Source organism: Musca domestica, unplaced genomic scaffold (genome assembly GCF_030504385.1).
Source record: "Musca domestica strain aabys unplaced genomic scaffold, Musca_domestica.polishedcontigs.V.1.1 1, whole genome shotgun sequence".
NCBI lineage: Eukaryota > Metazoa > Arthropoda > Insecta > Diptera > Muscidae > Musca > Musca domestica.
In genome coordinates this window covers 26,077,322-26,100,438 of record NW_026712114.1, presented here as the reverse complement: position 1 = coordinate 26,100,438, position 23,117 = coordinate 26,077,322, and the positions used below count along the sequence as shown (strand labels likewise).

Sequence of the window (23,117 nt, the reverse complement as noted above, 5' to 3'; positions counted from 1 at the left end):
TAGAACGACAATCAGTTTTATAGTCGTTAATTATAGATTATATATTTTATATAGATTTTTTTAACCAATAACATTTTTGAAGATACGACGTAATAGATTTTCAAAAATCAATAGCCAGAGTCCTCCGTGAGCTATAATTTAGGATGAGATAGAAAAACTGCAACAAAGTCAAATGCCATAATTTTTACATTTTATTCCAATTTTATTGAATAAAAGCAAAAAATATCGGAAATAGCATCTATCTTTAGAACTAGTTTAGATTTGTTCGAATTGGTCACCATTGGCACTAATTATGGCCTTCAAACGGCCAATGAAACCGTCACACGCTGCCGAATGTTGCTCTACGGTATTTTGGCCCATTCCCGACGAAGCGCTTGCTTGAGGTTATCGGCACTTTGGTATTTTTTAGTGCCAAAATTGCTGTCTAAAATACTCCAGGCACGATAGTCCAACGGATTGGTATCCGGAGATTTTGGTGGCTGAAAATGAAGCGAGAAACCTCAGTTTGTAACCATTTTGGGTAGCGCGTTTTGAGTGCGATGGTGCTGGGTCCTGTTGGAATGTCCAAGATATGCTGCCAAAATGTTTACGTGTCCAAGGCATTAATACACCCTTCAGAATATTTTCGCGATAATATTCGACATTTATTCTGATGCCACGGTCGATTAATACGAGCTGAGAGCGACCATCGGCTGTTATGGCGGCGCTTGCGTTATGACTGGCGCTTGAGTTCTGGTGGCCAACCGAAGGTGCACATTTTCTGCTGACCTCTTTGGCAAGTAAACACGATCATTTTGTTTGTTTACAAACTGCTGGACATCGAATGTTTTCTCATCGGAGAAAACCAATTCGACAGTTCGCGACTGTCGGTCAAGCGAAGCAAATCTTTAGCTCTTCTGAGTCTATTTTTTCCGTTGCTGTGTATGTTCTTGCACTTTTTGGAATTTCAATAGCTTTGCCCCGAGCTCATTTTTCAATATTTGCCGAATGGAATATTGCGATACGTTCAGTTCACGAGCCATTTTTCGGCCACTGCGATGCGGGCTTCTTTACTTTTCGAACCATTTCTGTTGATGTTGCTGATTTCTTCGATCCACTTCCTTGACGACGGGCTACGAGAAGAAGAGATTTATTCACATTTAAATGCTTGGGTGCTCTAAAGATAGTCACTTGTCGTTTTCCAGCCAAATATAAAGAAATCACACTATCACGCTTGAATTCCATGACGAATAACTTGTTTTCTGGAAAATTCCTACCAAAATCCTTTTGTACGCTTGTAAACAATATAATGAGCTGTCGCTGGAATAATTTTAACAGCTGTCGGAAGAGTGGTTTAAAAATGACAGCTGTCTGAAGTTGCATTTTTTTCATCTCACCCTGTACTGCGGAGGCTTAAGAACAATCCATACAATGGACTGAAGCTGGAGGAAGTGCCCCAAAGAAGGAAAAAAGAACATTTCAAACTATTGCAACCTTTTGGATCAATTATCGAAAAAAAAGTCCGACAATGCACCATCGTACAAGAGTGTTTTAACAATGGCTAAATCCAACGTAGTAAAATACACAGAAATTCATTTCGGAACAATTCCGGGGGCTAGCTTGCAAAAATTAACTCTTTGTGAAATAGGCAAAGATAGGGCCTCAGTTTCCATTTTCATAGTTTTTCAAAGTATGTAAAATAGGCAAAGATAGGGCTTCATTTCCCATTTTTCAAAGACTAAAGTTCAACCATTTTATTATGATCGAGTCGGGCTTTAGATGGTGAGAACTTATTTTCAGTAGGTATTCTCAGTCTTACAATTATTTTCGCAATCAACTTCAAGATTTCAATACACTTATTAACAATCATATGTAAATCAATCAAATAAAAAAACAAAGCGACGAAATTCGCCTTTGGCTACATCAATCGCACGGTATTGCTATATCAATATCGTATTGTATTGGAGTAACTATATATACCTCGTTATGTAACCATCAAATACAAAGTTAAACAATTTCTAGTTTAATCGGAATTCTATGTGTATGTAATTGAATAAAATATTCACTTCAGCATTTTTGGCGAATTGTAAAAGTTAGAATTTTACGAAAAGTCATACCAAACTTTGCCACATCTTCACACTTGGAGTACAACAGAATCCTTCGCACTCACACACACAACGGGCCATACATACAAACCGCATACAAATTCTCTAAAACTCACACAAAGACCCATAGGCATATACAAATAAGTGTATTACTCCGAAAGCCAACTAAAATTGGTTACAATTTCCAGTTTAACTTATGTATGTGCATACATTAATGTTGCCGAGAATGGTGTGGTTGGTTACAACGACACTGGCAACAACCAGAATGCAGAGTTGTACGAAAAGTTTGATCGAAGAGATACAAAAAATACAAATTAGAATTGGAAGATACAATATAAAAAAGTGAAAATAAAAAAATAAAATAAATAAAGTTGTTGCAAATTATTTTAATACTTATTTAAACATTTGTATAAAAAAAAATCCTAACACTAATGCACTCCCATCCCTGTTGTAGGTAAATACTGCATTTGTATATATTATATAGGGAAACCTTACACTCAGTTGAACGAGGTCACATTTGGTATTAATTAATATGAAAACCAGTAAAGAAAGCCCTAAAGTGGGGCGGAGCCGACTTTATGATACCCTACACCACTTTACATATTTAGTAGAGCTTCACATAACAAATAAAAGTTTTATGGGGAATTTGTAAGAATTAAATCATACCAACTATGATTATAGTTATAATTTAAAGTCCAACGGAACTAATATATGGGAGGGCTATCCTCCTCTGAGTCGATATCTACTAAATTTGCCGAGGCATTTGCGCCTTTTCAATTTGGGCTTGTATTATCCATTTGGTACACAATTAACTTGAAATCGGATAGATATATATAAGAGCTATATCTAAATCTGAACTGATCTCGATAAAATTTGGCAAAGGTATTTCTAAGCTCTATTTGATATATTTTTCCGAATATCGTTACTACGGAGTCCATATTACGGCTATGCAGGGCAAATTCAACAAATCGGACGAACAATATGTATGGGAGTTATAGCTATATCTGAACCGATTTCGATCAAATTTGACATACTGGTTTCTAGACTCAATTAGGTCGTAAGTGCGAAATTTCATTCCATTTGGTGCACAATAAAAGGCAAATCGGACGAAGGTATATATGGGACCTATATCCAAATATTAACCGATCTCGATAAAATTTAGATATTTCCCCAAGTATCGTTGTTACAGAGTGTATATTACGGCTGCGAAGGACAAAAATAACAAATCGGATGAACAATATATACGGGAGCTACAGCTATATCTGAACCGATTTCCACCAAATTTGACATACTGGTTTCTAGACTCAATTAGGTCGTAAGTGCGAAATTTCACTCCATTGGGGCTAATATTACATGTTTAGTGCACAATAAAAGGCAAATCGGACGAAGGTATATAATAATCAAATATTAACCGATCTCTAAAAAATTTAGAAAGGGTATTTCTGAGTTGTATTTGATATATTTCCCCAACTATCGTTGTTACAGAGTGCATATTACGGCTGCGGAGGACAAAAGTAACAAATCGGACGAACAATATATACGGGAGCTATAGCTATATCTGAATCGATTTCGATCAAATTTGGCATACTAATTTTCATGTTTGCGTGACCAAGGCTTTAATACACCCTCCAGAATATTTTCGCGATAATATTCGGCATTTATTCTGATACCACGGCGGAGAGTGACCATCAGCTGTCATGGCAGCCCACACCATCACCATGGTCGAAGGTGCATATTTTCAGCGACCTCTTTGGCAAGTAAACACGATCATTTTAGTTGTTTACGAACTGCTGGACAACGAATGTTTTCTCATCGGAGAAAACCAAATTCGGCAGTTCATCACTTTCGGTCAAGCGAAGCAACTCTTTAGCTCTTTTGGGTCTATTTGCGGTGTAAGTCCTTGCACTGTTGGAATTTCAATGGCATCAATAATATCCCGTGCTCATTTTTCAGGTCCAATCTGGTCGTACGAAAATATATATGGGAGCTATATCTAAATTTTTACCGATTATCTGCAATTTCAATAAGGTTCGTCCTTGGGCCGAACAAATTATTTGTGCAAAATTTCATCTGAATCGGGCAATAAATGCGTATTCTGTACTTTGTTTACAAAAAATACATGGACAGACGGGCGGACGGACGGGCATGCATAAATCGACTCAGAATGTGATTGTAAACAGATCATAAAAAGGAACTATCGGTCTATCTCGTTTCCTTTTGCCTGTTACAAACAAATGCAGAAAGACATAATGCCCTGACCACCTTGAGGCGTAGGGTATAAACATCTACAATACCCTGGCAAAGAAGGGGAAAACTCTGTGAGAAAAGAAAATGTAAAGGGGCACATGGTAAAATTCATAACCTTACAATTACTTTACAATAGCAAAGATATACAGCCATAGTTACAAAATTCACAACCCAAGAGAATAATATATCTAGGCTGTTCTATGTAAAACACACGCACACACACACACTATCAATAGAATATTTACGAAACATTTTCACAATTTGTTCTTGGCCATTGTTTAATTAACTAAATTAATAGTTAAATCTAATTTACATACATTCAAAATCACTTAACAACAAGATTTATTTGCAACCACAAACATATTTATTGCGATTCTCCTCCTTTGTATCGGGGATCATGTAATATTAGCACTTTTATCAACAGTAATTCGATACAATTAATTTAAATCGATAGAACATTTTATCCAAAAGATTGATAATTACGATGTTAATTAGATTATAAATTGCAATCAAGGCGTATTGTTGTGTGTAGAGGCGAAAAACAGCATGACATGTGTGAGGGTGTTTGAATGTAAAATTTGTTGTTAAGATAAGGAAGGTTTTCTACTAAACTTTGAATTTAGAGCCGAGAAAAAAACAGTTCATATGGGACAATATAAATTTAGTTTTACAATCATAGCTATACGTCTATCGATGGTATATATGATTTGATATGGGCAAACGTACCTCATCGAAATAACAGTTTTTGGATTAAATCCGTTTCAAAACATTTGGAGTCGATCAGGGGGTGTCCATCCGTCTGTCTGGTACGCACGATAAATCTGGAAGGGAGTATACGATTTGGTTCCAACTTGGTAGGTTGCAATATTATTCTCGAACTTAGATCAGGTTCGGATTTGCAACGTCGGCCCATTCCTTCTGGTACATCCCCCACAAATAGGGGGGATTTTGGAATAATTGTATCATTCATAAAATGCGAAATGAGCATCTGATTCCTTATAAACTTGGCGCATTCCAACATGTATATTAACAGAAGATCTGGTGTGCGTATAATAGATATCGGCCCACCCTTTCTAAATCCGTTACAGGACATTTGGAGTCGATAAAGGGGTGTCCATTCGCCTGGCTGGCTGGTACGCACGAAGGGAGTACACGATTTGGTTCCAACCTGGTACATCGTAATATTATTCTCAAACTTAGATCAAGTTCGGAGGTTTGCCACATCGTCTCCCTTTTCCTGGTACACCCCCCCCCCAAAAAAAAAAAAAAAAAAAAAAAAAAAAGATCTAAATTTTGAACAATTGTATCACTCATAAAATTCGAGATGAGCATCTGATTCCTTATAAACTTTGCGCATTCCAATATGTATATCAACAGAAGATCTGGTGTGCATATAATAGATATCGGCCCACCCTTTCTAGTACCTCCCCCACAATTTTCAATACTTATATCTTAATTTGCGAAACAAGTCCATCATTCTTTTTAAACATTAACATTTTTCTCAAGCAGAGATCTGATGTGAATATGCAATGTATCGGCCAACTCCTTGTGGTACCTCCCCCACAAAAATTATCACATGTCTAAAAATAGTATATATAGTCTAACTCTGCACATTTATGTCAAATACAATATAAGCAATATTGGCCCACCCCTTAGGAATTTTTGAATTCCAGACCTATACTGAGATCCAATTCGAAATTTATTACCATACTTTTTGTACAGTAATACTACACATGACTAAAACCACCTCCTTCTCTTCACCCAACGGTACATTTTGTGATATTTCGCACATTTCTTTCATAGTGCGAATTTCCAAAACCACATCCTTCTCTCAAGTATATGCACCAACAGTGACATACTTATCAAATTATCAGCTCTATCCCTTCTCCCAATACCAATAATGTAGCATTTAGTTCATTTAGTACAGTTAAAGTACGCATTTTCAAAACGATCTCCATTTCTCAACCTCAGCTACCAACAGTGACCTTATATCAAATTTAAGTATTTCGGCTCTGTAATTTCTCCCATTATCAAAATTTGTATAAATAACAGGATTTCAGCTATATTCCTTCCCTCAATACAAAATGTAGTGCTACTCAGTACTTTTTGTATATTCATAGTACACATTTCCAAACCCATATCTCCACCTCAGATACCAATAGTAACAATAATCTCAAATTTCAGGATTTTAGCTCATTAATTTTCCCCATAACCAAATGTCCTTCATATCTAAACCCAGCTCCATCTACCAACAACAGGTACCCACAGTGACATCAGCAAATTTCATGATTTCAGGTCTATTCCTCCAAACCACCTATATAACTCAATTCCAGATGCAACAGACATTTCAATACAAATATTAGGATTCCCCATTCCTTCACCAAATACCAAATTTAGTACCGTTTAGTGTTTTTCGTACTTATGTGGGACACATTCCCAGTAGTACCTGGACCATCAGTAATCTAACTATCAAATTACAGAATTTTAACTCCATGCCATTCAGAACTTTTCGCACAATTATAGTATACATTTCGGAAATCACCATCACGTGTCCAGGTGAAACATAAACAACGACCCTAATAACAAGTTTCAGATGAAAAAGCTGCAACCAACTTCAGATTGCTGTCATTTCTAAGCTCTTAAAAAATATTCCAGTGACAACTTATTATACTGTTTACAAGCGTGCAAAAGCATTTTGGTGAGAATTTTCCAGGAAAAATGTTATTCGTGATGGAATTCAAGCGTAATAGTGTGATTTCTTTATATTTGGCTGGAAAACCACAAGTGCCTATCGTTAGAGCACTCCAGCATTTAAATGTGAATACATCTTTTGTGTCTCGTACCATCGCTCGTTACCGTGATACTGGTAGCGTAGCCCGACGTCAAGGAAGTGGACGAAAGAAAACAGCAACACCAGCAGAAATGGTTCGAAAAGTAAAGAAGCGACTTGATCGAAACCCGCGATGCAGTGGCCGAAAAATGGCTTGTGAGCTGAACATATCGCAATATTCTATTAGACAAATATTGAAAAATGAGCTAGGGGTAAAGCAATTGAAATTCCAAAAAGTGCAAGAACTAACACCACAACAGAAAGAAAATAGACTCAAAAGAGCTAAAGAGTTGCTTCCCTTGGCCGAAAGCGGTGAACTGCCGAATTTGGTTTCTCCTTCTCCGATGAGAAACAAATCGTTGTCCAGCAGTTTCTAAACAAACAAAATGATCGTGTTTACTTGCCAAAGAGGTCAGCTGAAAATGTGCACCTTCGGTTGGCCATCAGAACTCATGCGTCGGCCATAGTGATGTCGTGGGCCGCCATAACAGCAGATAGTCGCTCTCCGCTCGTATTATTCGACCGTGGCATCAGAATAAATGACCGAATATTATCGCGTAAATATTCTGGAGGGTGTATTAAAGCCTTGGACACGCAAACATTTTGGCCACAGACCTTGACATTTCAACAGGACTCAGCACAATCGCAGACAACACGCGCCACCCAAGAATGGTTACAAAATGAGCTTCCTCGCTTCATTTCCAGCGCACAATGGCCACCGAAATCTCCGAGTACCAATCTGTTGTGTCTGTAGTATTTTGGAAAGCACGGTTGGCACTAAAAAATACCAAAGTGTCAATCACCTTAAGCAAGTTTTTCGCCGTGAATGGGCCAAAATACCGCAGAGCAATATTTGGGCAGCGTGTGACGGTTTCATTGGCCGTTTGAAGGCCACAATTCGTAGCAAGGGTGACCAATTCGAACAAATCTAAACTTATTCTAAAACTTGATGATCTTTCCGACATTTATTGCTTTCATTCAATAAAATTAAAAAAAATGTAAAAATTTGTTTGTTGCAGTTTTTTTTATCTCACCCTGTATACAGAACCTTTCGTGCACTTGTAGTACACATTTCCAAAACCACTTCGTTATCACAAACCTATCACCAATACAAATTCGTTAACCCTATACCCAAGTCTACCAAATTAAGTACAGTTCGCAAAATTAGTGCACATTTTCAAAACCACCTTCATATATCAAACTTACTTTCCAACGTTGATTCTCATACCGAATTTCAAGATTTTGGCTCTATCCGTTCACATAATACCAAGTGGTACCATTTTAGTATTTTTGTAACCTTTAAGTTCGTTTTTCCAAAATGTCATTTCTCATTTCAAATTTCAGAATTCTAGTCCATTCCGTTTATGCAATACAACGAGATAAATTTTTAGTACATTTTAGTACTTTTCGTACCAATCTAGTACGAATTTCCAAACACTTAGGATTAACAAAAGCCTGCGCCCCGAGACTCGTGTAAAATTTCAAGATTCTAGTTTCAGCCGTTTCGTCTGTGCGTTGATCTTCGTTCAGTCAGCCATTCTGTTATTTCACTTCACTTTATATTAGAGTTATTATTCAAATAGTTGATCTAAGCGGATTTAAAAGAGACATGGAGTCCTTAAAATGTTGACAGTATCAAATGTTGTATTACCTATATAGCCTCATGCTTGAGGGAAAGGAGAATTGCACTTATTAGGTAGGGTAAACCAATTTTTGTGACGCATAGATTGCGAATTTAAAAAGGTCAGCCAAGTGCATACCTCCCATTATTATATACTGCATTCTGCATAAATATTACATGTCACAACCAAAAGTCAATAAATGTCACATGATATATTCATGGGCAATATTCATTCGATTCGATAAGTATCAATATAATAAATAAACGTGCTGATTATCATCTATAATAGGCAATGTCATATACACGTGCGCGGTCGCCTACTGCTGCAATGCCAAATAAAAATAAAAACGAAATGTCATTCAATATTATGAGACATTTCATTTTTGTACTTTATTAATGGTTACGATGAAACACAAAATTCCCATAAGGAAAATGTCATAAAAAACCGGGGAAAGAGAGCGAAAATATAATAAGACCATTAAATGAAATATTCCACGAAAATAAAATAACAAGGTTTATATTTTTTTGAAAATATAAAAACAACAATAATAGGTTAAGGGAATTCTTGTGAAATTTGTTGAAATTTTACAAAACATCCATCCACCACCTGCGAGAATTGTTTTATGTCGTCGAGGGAAAGGCCAAAAGTAATAAGGTCATATGACACTCCATGATGTGTTATTAAATAAATGTAAAATGAAAAGTGAATGATTGATTCTATGCAGTTGTGCTGTTTCCCACCTTTTCAAAATTAAGTATAAATATAAAATAAAACAAAAAAATAGTATTAAAAAAATAAATATTATTAAAAAATATTTTATGCAATATTATTGAAATATTTTTTTTAAGTAAATAGTAAAACAAGTTTAACGGCATCAGTCGGTTTTGCCGATAGCTATATACCCTCAGCAAATGCCCGATTATTTAAATATATTTTGACTTCTGTTATGATGAGTCAAATTGTTGACCCCCCATAGAGAGCGAATAGGCCAATATCGCATTGGAGCTAAATAAATATGATATAAATATTTCGACGTGCCAGGTTCGGACTATGTGGCGTGCCAGGTTCGGACTATGTTGACTATTTCCTCCACTCTATATGAGATATGTGAGAATTTTTAGAAAATGTGTGTTAGGTACCGAAGTTCCATTTTCATACTTCATCTAATCCAGATAAAACCAGTAAAGAAAGCCCTAAAGTCGGGCGGGGCCGACTTTATGATACCCTACAAAACTTTTCTAATTTTGTAGAGCTCCACATAACAATTAAAAATTTTAAAGGAGAATTTAATCTTACACGCTATGATTATTATTGTAATTTAAAGTTCAAAGGACTAAATATGCCGAAGCATTTGTTTCTTTTAAATTTGGACTTGGATTGCCCATTTGGTGCAAAATTAATTTGAAATCAGATAAAGATATATATGGGAGCTATATCCAAATCTAAACCGATCGCGATAAAATTTGGCAAGAATATTTCTGAGCTTTATTTGATATATTTTGCTGAATATCGATGTTACGGAGTGCATATTACGGCTGTGGGTAACAAATACAACAAATCGGATGAACAATAAATATGGGAGCTATAGCTAAATCTGAACCGATCTTCACCAAATTTGGCATACTAGCTTCTAGACTCAATTCGGTCGTGAGTGCCAAATTCCATCCCATTTGGACAAATATTAGACGTTTGGTGTACAATAAATGGTAAATCGGACGAAGTTATATATGGGAGCTATATCCAAATCTGAACCGATCTCGATAAAATTTAGCAAATGTATTTCTGAGCTGTATTTGATATATTTCCCCAAATATTGTTGTTACAGAGTGCATATTACGGGTGTGGAGGACAAAAATAACAAATCGGATGAACAATATATATGGGAGCTATAGCTATATCTTAACCGATTTCGATAAAATTTGGCATACTTATTTTCAGGCCTAATTTGGTTGAATGTGCAAAATTCCATAATATTCGGGCTGATACGTTTGGTGCACAATAAAAGGCAAATCGGACGAAGATATATATGGGAGCTATATCTAAATTTTGACCGATTATCTCCAATTTCAATAGGGTTCGTCCTTGTGCCAAACAAATGTTGTTTGGAAAATTTCATCTCAATCGGGTAATAAATGCGACCTGCATTTTGTTCACAAGAATACATGGACAGACGGACTGACATGCATAAATCAACTCAGAAAGTGATTCTATGGAGATCCTCAAAAGTAATTATAGGTCTATCTCGATTCCTTCTCCATGTTACAGACAAATGCACAAAGACATAATACCCCTACCACTATGTGGTGTAGGGTATAAAAACGAGTGTGGCCAAAATTGCAAGAAAATCGAACATTTACATGGTGAGATGAAAAGACTGCAATCAACTTCAGACTGCTGTCATTTTTAAGTCACTGTTAAACTTATTCCAGTGACAGCACATTATATTGTTTACAAGCGTACAAAAGCATTTTGGTGAGGATTTTCCAAAAAAATGTTATTTGAGATGGAATTCAAGCTTGATAGTGTGATTTCTTTATATTTGGCTGGAAAACCACAAGTGGCTATCGTTAGAGCACTCCAGCATTTAAATGTGAATAAATCTTTTGTGTCTCGTACCATCGCTCGTTATCGTGATACTCGTAGTGTAGCCCGACGTCAAGGAAGTGGGCGGAAGAAAATAGCAACATCAGCAGAAATGGTTCGAAAAGTAAAGGAGCGACTTGATCGAAGCCCGCGTCGCGGTGGCTGAAAAATGGTTCGTGAGCTGAACATATCGCAATATTCCATTCGGCAAATATTGCAAAATGAGCTCGGGGTAAAGCCATTGAAACACCAAAAAGTGCAAGATCTTACACAGCAACGTAAAGAAAATAGACCCAAAAGAGCTAAAAAGTCGCTTCGCTTGGCCGAAGGTGGTAAACTGCCGAATTTGTCTTTCTCCGATGAGAAAACATTCATTGTCTAGCAGTTTGTAAACAAACAAAATGATCGTGTTTACTTGCCGAAGAGGTCAACTGAAAATGTGCACTTTCGGTGTGGGCCGCCATAACAACCGATGGTCACTCTCCGCTCGTATTAATCGACCGTGGCATCAGAATAAATGCCGAATATTATTTCGAAAATATTCTGGAGTATGTGTTAAGGCCTTGGGCATGCAAACATTTTGACCGCAGACCTTGGACATTCCAGCAGGACTCAGCACCATCGCACTCAGCACGCGCCACCCAAGAAATGAGGTTCCTCGCTTCATTTCCAGCGTATATTGGCCACCAAAATCTCCCGATACTAATCCGCTGGACTATTGTGTTCGGAGTATTTTGGAAAGCAAGGTTGGCACTAAAACACACCAAAGTGTCGATCACCTCAAGCAAGCGCTTCGCCGGGAATGGGCCAAAAATACCGCAGAGCAACATTCGGGCAGCGTGTGACGGTATCATTGGCCGTTTGAAGGCTACAATTCGTGCCAAAGACCAATTTGAACAAATCTATACTTATTCTAAAATTTGATGCTATTTTCGACATTTTTTGCTTTCATTCAGAGAAATATTTAGGCGTATCAAGTTATGACAGAAAAAATAAACTTGTGGGTGAGGTACTAGAATGGGTTCGCTTTCTCTGAGCGTCTTGTTTATCAAATCTTGAACACTATGTGGGAGAGGTACCAGAATTAAAGGTCCGATCTGTACTTTCTTTACAACCGATCTTGCGTTGATTAAAATATTGAGAAGTACTAAATCTGAAAGGAATCAGATGGTAATTTCGCATTTTAAAAGCTTCATAGATATTCAAAATTGTGAGCCATTTTGGGATAGGTATTAGAAGGAGTGGACCGATACAACCATCTTCAAAAAAGATCTTGTGATCGCAGATCAATGGGATGTGTGAAATATAAAGAGAACCTAATCCTTATTTCGGATTTTATAACGTTGATCCTTTGTGGGAGAGGTACCAGGGGAAATGGTCTCATCCGTTTTTATAACAGATCCTGTGTTGATAGAAATATTCAGATGTGCCAAGTCTAAAAGGAATCAGGTGTTAATTTCGCGTTTTAAAAGCTTCATGAATATTCAAAATTGTGAGCCTTTGTGGGGAAGGTACCAGAAGGAATGGGCCGATCATTTTTATAACACTGTGTTGATAGAAACACTCAGACGTGCCAAGTCTAAGTGGAACCGAATATTAATTTCGCGTTTTATGAGCTGAATGGATATTCAAAATTTCGACCTTTTGTGGGGGAGGTACCATATGGAGTGGACCGATGTATTCCATCTTAACAGTAGATCTTGGGTACATAAAAATATTGGGATGTGTAAAATTTGAAGACAATTTGACTTAGAACGGACGCAAATATTGGGATTTGCAAAGTTGGAGCAAAATCGGAATATTGCTTCACTATATGTGCAGAAAAACTATTTTTTTTCAATTTCGAGCTTTTGTTGGGGAAGGTACCAGAAGGTGTGGACCGATATATTTCATCTTAACACCAGACCTTAGGTTAATACAAATATTGGGTTGTGTGAAGTTTGAAGACAACTGGATTCTTACATCACATTTTGCAAGAGATGTTATTATCAGGCATTTTGCAAGAGATGTCATTATTTCGCATCTGATCTGGCACTGATGCAAATATTAAGATTTGCAAAGTTGGAGCAAAAGAGGATTATCGTTTTTTTTATGCAGAAGATATATATTTTGACCGATATTGCCCATCTCTGAACTCGATCTAAGTTTGATAATAATATTATGATGTACCAAGTTTGGACCAAATCGGATACTCTCTTCGAGATTTATCGTGTGCACCATCCTGACAGACAGACATACGGACGGATGGACATCGCTAGATTGACTCCAAATGTCCTGAAACGGAGTTGGTCCTAAGAGACCTAGGGTCCGTTATTTCGATGAGTCACGTTTCAACCGTATAAAATGATATACATATACCCTCTGTAGTCATATAGCTGGGTACAAAAATTGTATATCCCAATGCATATAAAGTTTAAAAACTTTATTAAAAATCACTTCGAAAAGAAAAAGTTTACTTTCAAAAAAGATAATAATTAATATTTTTCCAACATTATTAATTATTTTATTACAAAAGTAAAGTGAAATTTATTGATTTAGTTTTTACGCTAAGCCATCCACAAATCCTCTCCCATCTCTACTCCAATGAAATGTCTAAACCATTAATAAACAAATATAACACTCAAAGAGCAATAGCGGCGGCGGCGGATACCATTCATTTGTTATAATTTCCAGTATTTTTCAATTAATGAAATATCTCTCATCTTTTCATCATCAACAGCAGCAGCATCATCATCAACGCCATGATAAATGAAGTGATTTCCACAGAAAATTTTCATTTTAATAATATTTTCCATTGAAACCTAAAACATGAATTAAGTGGCCAGCTTTGTTTGTCCTCTTTTGTTTTTCAAGAGGCTAATGCCCACTGAACGCTGAATGCGAGCAGACGACAACATGAAGGTTAATGGACCTGCCTGCAGCACCATAATGCCATACAGAAGCTCTAATATATCTCGCAAATCATGGTCGGAACACTGACTGTGGGATTTTCTTGCATGGAACATGGATGATAAATGATGACAGACAGAATGTATTATGAAAAATGTTTATTTCTGCTTCGGAACTTTAGAAAATATTTTTAAGTTTAGTTGAAAGCATATTGTAGCGATTAAAAAGAAGATAAAATAAGCTATAAAGTATTAGTCGGTTTTGCTGACAGATGTATACCCTCAGGCAATGTTCGAATAATTAAATATATTTCGCCTGCTGTTATGATAATTCAATTGATTGACCCTCTATGAAGTAGGCGCCGAAGAAATGGGCCAGTATTTTCACCTTCATATCGGGCCTAAATAAATGGGATATACAAATTTCGACGTGTCAGGCTTGGTCTATATCGACTTCTTCCTTCACTTTATTGGATACATGTTATCATTTTTAGAAAATGTTGAAATGTGCGTGAGGTAAAATATTTTGTTTCAAAATTTCCTCCTTTTGTATGCGTACCAGAATGAGTGGACAGTTATTGCACATCTCCGAGCTTGATCTAAGTTTGATAATAATATTACTATGTAGCAAGTTAGGACCAATTCGGATACTCCCTTCGAGCGTTATCGTGTGCAGCAGCCAGTCAAACAGACAGACGGACGGACGGACATTGCTAGATCGACTCCAAATGGCCTGAAACGGATTTCAATGAGGCTCTCAAATGATGACTTTCTAGCCATGTGGCTGAGGGTATAAAAATGCGAGGTAACACAAAAATATGTTGCGTAAGTTGATACTGCAAAATTTTTAGCTCATGTTTTACTGAAACAAATGAAAATGTTATGTGACGCAACTTTCCGAAATCAGATTACAAATTATTAATGAATATTGTAGGAGGGCCGCGATTAAACAAGTAAATAATCAATAAAGGTTATGCCCGATATCCTGCACAATATGTCTATAAGTAAAGAATTTCCGATTTCCATTACGAATTTAAAATACAAAATATCTGGAATTTCCCCTATATGAGGATTATGCCGCAACGTGGATCTGTTTAACCCATTTTAGGAGGTGAAAATGTGACTGAAGTGTTAAAAATACGAAACAAACTTTAAACAATTCCGTGGGAATATATTGCTTAGTAATCAAATATCAAATATAGTGAGGTGCCTATACAGCGTGAGATAAAATACTGCAACAAAGTCAAACGCCATAATTTTTATTTTTTTTTTCTACATTTTATTGAATAAAAGCAAAAAAATGTCGGAAATAGCATCAAATTTTAGAATAAGTTTATATTTGTTCGAATTGGTCTCCTTTGGCACGAATTATGGCCTTCACACGCTGCCCGAATGTTACTTTGCGGTATTTTGGCCCATTCTCGGCGAAGCGCTTGCTTGAGGTGTTCGACACTTTGGTATTTTTTAGTGCCAACTTTGCTTTCCAAAATACTCCAGAAACAATAGTCAAACGGATTGGTAAACGGAGATTTTGTTGCCCATTGTGTGCTGGAAATGAAGCCAAGAATCTCATTTTGTAACCATTCTTGGGTGGCGTGTGCTGAGTGAGATGGTGGTGTGACCTGTTGGAATGTCCAAGGTCTGCGGCCAAAATGTTTGCGTGCCCAAGGCTTTAATACACCCTCCATAATATTTTTGCGATAATATTCGGCATTTATTCTGATGCCACGGTCGATTAATACGAGCGGAGAGTGATCATCGACTGTTATGGTGACCCACACCATCACCATGGCCGGCGCTTGAATACTGGTGGCCAACCGAAGGTGCACATTTTCAGCTGACCTCTTTGGCAAGTAAACACGATAATTTTGTTTGTTAACAAACTGCTGGACAGCGAATATTTACTCATCGGAAAAAACCAAATTCGGCAGTTTACCACTCTCGGCCAAGCGAAACAACTCTTTAGCTCTTTTGAGTCTATTTTCTTTCTGTTGCGGTGTACGTTCTTGCACTTTTTGGAATTTCAATGGCTTCACCCCGATCTCATTTTTCAATATTTTCCGAATGGAATATTGCGATATGTTAACCTCACGAGCCATTTTTTGGCCACTGCGACGCGGGTTTCGATCTAGTCGCTTCTTTACTTTTCGAATCATTTCTGCTGATGTTGCTGTTTTTTCTTCAGTCCACTTCCATGACGTCGGGATACGTTACCAGCATCACAGAAACGAACGAGACACAAAAGATTTATTCACTTTTAAATGCTGTAGTGCTCTAAGGATAGCAACTTGTTGTGTCCCAGCCAAATATAAAGAAATCACACTATCACGCTTGGATTCCATCACGAATATTTTTTTTTCTGGAAAATTCTCACTAAAATGCTTTTGTTCGCTTGTAAACAATATAATGGGCAATCACTGGAATAATTTTAACAGCTGTCGGACGAGTGGATTGGAAATGACAGCAATTTTCCCGGTCAAAAATCAAACGCCGCATTTGGGTGGGACTGAAATGCATTATTTCAAAAACGAAATCTAACAGAATGGATTTGGTTCTAAGGGGGCTTCCAGGATATTGTAGTGTTGTAGGGTATTACATGGTCGGCTCACACGACTATAGCCTTTGTTGTTCAGCATTTTCCTAATAAAGTGAAATAGGGTTTAGATCGAAATTACCCAGAAAGTGCCAACATAGGTCCATGCTGCGTTGCACATACAGTTGTATCTTACGTTTTTATGGTAGAAAAGTGGTAAAAGGGCAAGTCTGGAACGGAATAAAACAAAACTACATATTGACTGAAAGAGGACAAGCTCACTTATCTTTTTGTGAATGCCTTAGGTGACCCAAAAGTACTAGACTAAAAAAATTCGAATTGGCCTAAAATATAGTAAATACGCTGAATACGCTACAGTGATATTGCCCTTTATTTAAAAGTTAAATCCTCCTTCCAAATAAAGATCTCTATCGATGATAGTTTTCGGGAAATAACAATTTCTCTCTCTCTCCCCAGAAACTAGCAAAAGGTAAGCATTTTCTGCAGTAGGATGAAAATATTAAAAGAAGAAGGTGCGCCACCCCTACATCTATCAAAAATTTCATATAATATTTTCGATTTTTAACTCCTTTATGTGATGAATAATAGTGGTGTATTCTACTTGCAATAATATATATTATCTTTGTAATATTTCTTATTGAAGCAGACAAAATCACAGAGCTTGTTAGCGGAATACGTGCCCTAAATATTTTGGTGACGATCTGACCAGTAGCATGATTGAAAGGTTAATTTGGGGCTAGATCAACTAAGCTCATGGAGAAATTGATTCGCATAAATATAATTATACTTTTAAGACAAAAGGCATCTTATAACACCCCTCCTAAATAGTGGTGCAGTATATAAAAAAGTCATATTTTTATTAACGCTGAACAACTCGTTGCCTTTATAACTTAAATATTCCGATGAGATTTCAACTCATATTTTATTTGACTGATAAATTCTTCACGAGTATTTTAACATTTCTTTTAGTTGTTTTTTTATTGGTTGTTATTTTTTTAAGTTAAAGCTTTTTAATCTTAACGTCATATTCCCCGGAATAATTTCCGCATAGGAATTACTAAAGATGCACACACGCACATACACGTATCCATGCAATTACTAGCAAAAAACCACAAGCAACGCACAAGCTGAGCAAAAAAGATGATGAACTTGGAAAACTACGTGCACATTTAATTTGCAATTTTCTTCACAAGCTGTAGCTACTATCGAAGTAGCCTGAAAGAGAACAAAAAAATGAAACTGAAGAATTTCATTGCATCTTTAAATGGTGGAAAAAAGTAAGCCATTGGTGCATTTAATGAGGAAACTTTTGGTATTTCATTTACTCGTTACGCCAAGGATGTGGTACACCACCACATTCACATTTTTTTTTTGGTTTTTGCTTTCGTTGCTGCTATCTACAAAGGAATATTTTGCAGATAGGAATGGAAGAGCAAAATTTAAATTAAAATAAAAATAACAAATGCATAAGAAAAGAAAAATTTAATGAGTTTTTATAAATAATTTATACGAAGTTTTTGGGCTAGACGCTACTTTTTAGGTAGGTGTGGATTGTTAGATTTTTGGTTTGAGATAATTTAAATTATATAACAATGAAATATGAAAAAATCTACTTTTAAAATAATAGCGATGTACTTACCTGTGTTCCAATGCTGAAAGAACAAAATGTAATCGGATGTTAGTAAAATCTTTGAAAAATATTCTTACAAAATTAACTTTTATAATATCATTTCAAGCCTTGAGAAAGTAAAGGGTTCAATATTTGTAGGTCAAGTGGACATATAATAGCATTGGTAAAAAATGTACTATTATAAATAAAAAAAAAACCCTTATTTAGAAATCCACAATTAGTGATGGTTTAAAAAAATTGAAAAGTCCACAAGTATAGGTCAGAAAAATATATGTCGCGTTTATAGTTATGGCAGACTTACTTAAGGCCATCCTTGGAAACAAGTTATCCCAGACATTTGCCATTCATAGGCATCCATTATTTGATAGGCTTTGTAAAAAAATATTTTAAAATACTTTGAACGCCTTCAAAGAAACATCTTCCTTTGAAAACATTAAATGAAATCATTCAAAATCTAGAATTCTTCCTCTGATAGATTTGATATGAAATTATTTAAAAATTCAAGATTTTTCCTCTGAATGCCTTTTAGGCATTCAATTCTTTATTTAAAAAATTTCGATTTCAAGAATTCTTCCATTGATATAATTTGAAAAAATATTATTTAAAAATATTCGATTCATCACGTGACGGCCTTTGGAAAAAAAAATATTTAAAAATCCATGATTCTCCTGCCATACGATACGATAAAAATACGATTCGTTCTCTGAGAGCTTTTGAAATGGAAATTATTGAAAAATCTGGGGTGTTTCATTTAATTGATTTTGAGGAAACCAATTATTTAAAAATCAACAATTTTTCTTCTGAAAGTCTTTAAATATACTTACAAATATACAATTCATCTGCCTTTGGTAAAAATATTTTAAAAATCCACGACTCTTCTGTCTTTGGAAAAAATATTTAAAAATCCACGATTATTCCTCCGATAGCCTTTAAAGAAATTTACTTAAAAATCTAAGATTCCGGTTCTTAAAGAATTTCAAGAAAATTTTTTAAAAATCCTATATTTACGCTATTTCTAATAGCCTATAAAAAAATCCTGAAAGACTATGGAGTCCTTTAAAATAATTGCCAAATCCAAAAATATAGTGCAGAGTCCTTCAAAATTTATTTGAGAATCTTTTAATGCACCATTAAGAAAAAAACTTGCAACATCTAAAAAAAAACCCGTTGAAAAATACCGCTGTACATTAAAATTTTAGAATATTAGGTGTAAGAGTTAGAAATGATCTCCAGCATAATTCTTCTGCCTTCGGAAAAATATTTAAAAATCCACGATAATTTCTCCGATAGCCTTTGAAGAAATTTATTTAAAAATCCACTATTCCGGCTCTCATAGAATTTAAAGAAAATTTTTTGAGAATCCAAAATGCTTCCTGTGATAGGCGCAATACTTTTTTTGATAGTCTATAACAAAAATTCCTGAAAGTCTATGGAGTCCTTCAAAATAAGTCCAAAATCCAAAAATATAGTGCAGAGTGCTTCAAAATTTATTTGCAAATTTATTAATCCGCCATTAAGAAAGAACTCGCAAAATCTAAAAAAATATATACGTTGAAAATTGCCGCTATACATTAAAAATTCCGAATATCAGGCGTAAGAGTTAGAACTCCAAACACCAAGTTTAAGATAATTCAGTTGAAAAATTAAGCTAAAATCGTCAAAATACCGAATAATGGTAGTACCTGTAATGTGGGGCCTATACGAATACGTTAATTTATATAGGTAGTTTTCTGTCATAGGAAGTAGTACCCAAATTCTCCGATAGCCTTTGAAGAAATTTATTTAAAAATCCACTATTCCGGCTCTCATAGAATTTAAAGAAAATTGTTTGAGAATCCAAAATGCTTCCTGTGATAGGCGCAATACTTTTTTTTGATAGCCTATAACAAAAATTCCTGAAAGTCTATGGAGTCCTTCAAAATAACTCCACAATCCAAAAATATAGTGCAGAGTGCTTCAAAATTTATTTGCAAATTTATTAATCCGCCATTAAGAAAGAACTCGCAAAATCTAAAAAAAATATATACGTTGAAAATTGCCGCTATACATTAAAAATTCCGAATATCAGGCGTAAGAGTTAGAACTCCAAACACCAAGTTTAAGATAATTCAGTTGAAAAATTAAGCTAAAATCGTCAAAATACCGAATAATGGTAGTACCTGTAATGTGGGGCCTATACGAATACTTTAATTTATATAGGTAGTTTTCTGTCATAGGAAGTAGTACCCAAATTCCGAATTGAAAAAAAATCCGTTTAATAGTGTGGCTTTAATCGTCAAAATACCGAATATTGGGGACTATACAAAAACTTGGACCTATATAGACATTGCTATGCACTATGAACACAAACTGGAAATTTACAGAAAAACAACCAAATCAATATTTCAATACTATGTCGGAGGGTATAAAAATAATGGCCCTTAAAAACAATATTAACAATCCATAAAACTTTAAATCTCCTATCATTGAAATAGGCCCGTGCAAAAAAATCATTAAAAATCAAAATCCTTGATAAAAAAAATTATTTTGAAAAATTAACGATAAAAAAATGATAAACGGTCCTTGAAGAAATATTTCAAAATAATTTCAAGATTCTTGGAAAAATATTATTTGTATATCTCTATTCTTGGGCAATTATTAAAATAACAGTCAAGAAAGTCCAAAAGTCGGGCGGGTTGAAAAAAACGGGTGAATATAATAAATCTATCCAATTTGGGCTGATATTACATATATTGCGGACAATAACTGTAAAATCGGATGAAGATGTACATCGAAGTTATATACAAATCTGAACCGATCTCGATCAAATTTGGCAGTGTTATTTTCAAGTTGTATCTGATGTTCGGTATCAAATATCATTGTTGTGGACTACGTATTACGCATGTGAGGGGCTTAAACCCGTAAATCGGGTGAAACTTGTGTAAGGGAGCTATTGCTATATCTGAACCGATTTTCACCAAAATTTGAAGTACTTCTTCTACGATAAATTTGTGCTGGTATTAGCCATTTGGTGCAAAACAAAGAAGATAGAGGATCAATTTATAAATGGGAGCTATATCCAAATCTGATCCGATCTCGATTAAAATTGACAGAGATATTTCTGGGCTGTATCTGTTACCAAAGATTAATTTTGTGGAGTGCATATCACGTATATGAGGAACTTAAAACCACAAATCGAATGAATCATATGTATGGAAGCTACACTAAATTTGAAGTACTTGTTTCTAGGATGAATTCCGTCAGAATTGCTAAAATTCTTTTCATTTGGGCAGATATTAGCCATATAATGCACAATAAACCTGATTCCGGTCAAAGATATATATTGGACCTATATCTAAATGTGTACCGATTCTCAACAATTTTTAAAGGGTTCGTCCTTGGGCCAAACAAATCGACTCAGAAAGTGATTCTATGAAGAACCTTAAAAGTAAGTCTTTAATTTGTTTTTAAAGGTTTACGAAAAAATTCAGGATTAGATTTCCAAACATTCTGGAAAGAATATTTTAAAAATAATACGAAAGTACCCGTGAAAATTAAATTTAAAAATATGTTATATTGAATTGATAGCACGTGAATTCTTAAAAAGGTATTATTGCTGGGTAATTTCTTAAAAATTATAGTGTCAGAAAAATTTAAATCTGGAAATACAAGTCAGGTAGACTTTATATTAAAAACAAGATATTTTACCGATGAAAGTAATGCACCTTTCATTCGACCTAAGCCTTCTATTTTTCTCCTATTCAATAAGGTCATCAAGTCACATAGTTTTCTTGCATATCTCAGCATAGTTTAACGCCATAGCGTCACTAATGCGTTAAATTGCAAAAGAGAAAAAAACCAACACCGAAAAGGCAATAGTTTCTCCTTCCTTAAAACAATTGCCACGAATGGTGCTCATTAAAATGTAGAGTTTCCTATTTTTTTGTGCGAAATTTTAAACTTTAATTAAAATCATATCATTATTATAATTTTGGCTCCAACAAAGGAATTCATTTTCCCAAAATCCTTTGCTCAACAGCAACTGTAGTTGCCTGCCATGCATTTTTAAGGTATTTCGTCCTCTACCCCTTTTAACTACTTTTTGTTCGTTCGACGACTCAACGTGATTATGCCAAACCAAAAGTATTTGCATAAATTATCCACATTTACAAGAGAAATAAGCATTAGGTCGCATTACGTAGTATTTGCATAAAAATTAGGTAAATGAATATTTAAGAAGACATAGGAGATGAGAAGAACAAGAAAGGATTTCATTATTACATTCATCGTCATCTGCAGGTCTCCGGGGAACAAAAAGACCAACACAATAATTGTAGCTATTCCCCAAAAGCTAGAAAGAATTAGTCAAGAGAACGAATGTGCATTTTGAAGGCAGGAAGGAGAAAAACGAAGAAAAAATTGAGCGGTCTCTTTCACGAAGTTGAAATCTGTAGGGAAAAATTAGAGAGAAGAAATATTTAAATATTTCACTACAACTGGAAATGGTACAGTAATTGTCATTGTTGTATAGTCCAATACGTATGTTAATGCCTGTACTTCAAAGGGTTACCATTTACACTATTGGTGTGTAGAGGTGAGTGATGTAAAAGGAGTGCAGCCAGTCACAACCAATTCGTTCAAACTTTGCACATCGTAATATTTTTTTGACACTTTGATAGAGTTCGAAGATGGGCAGTATC

At 35.4% G+C, this 23,117-nt stretch overlaps 1 long non-coding RNA gene across 1 annotated transcript in view; it reads right to left on the bottom strand.

Moving 5' to 3' along the window:
• LOC131801968 (uncharacterized) overlaps positions 1-23,117 on the bottom strand; it is a 184,533-nt gene that overhangs the window by 72,920 nt on the left and 88,496 nt on the right. The window contains exon 3 of the long non-coding RNA XR_009341985.1: positions 18,448-18,460. This is a non-coding gene — a long non-coding RNA (uncharacterized LOC131801968). The remainder of the gene's footprint in view (positions 1-18,447; positions 18,461-23,117) is intronic.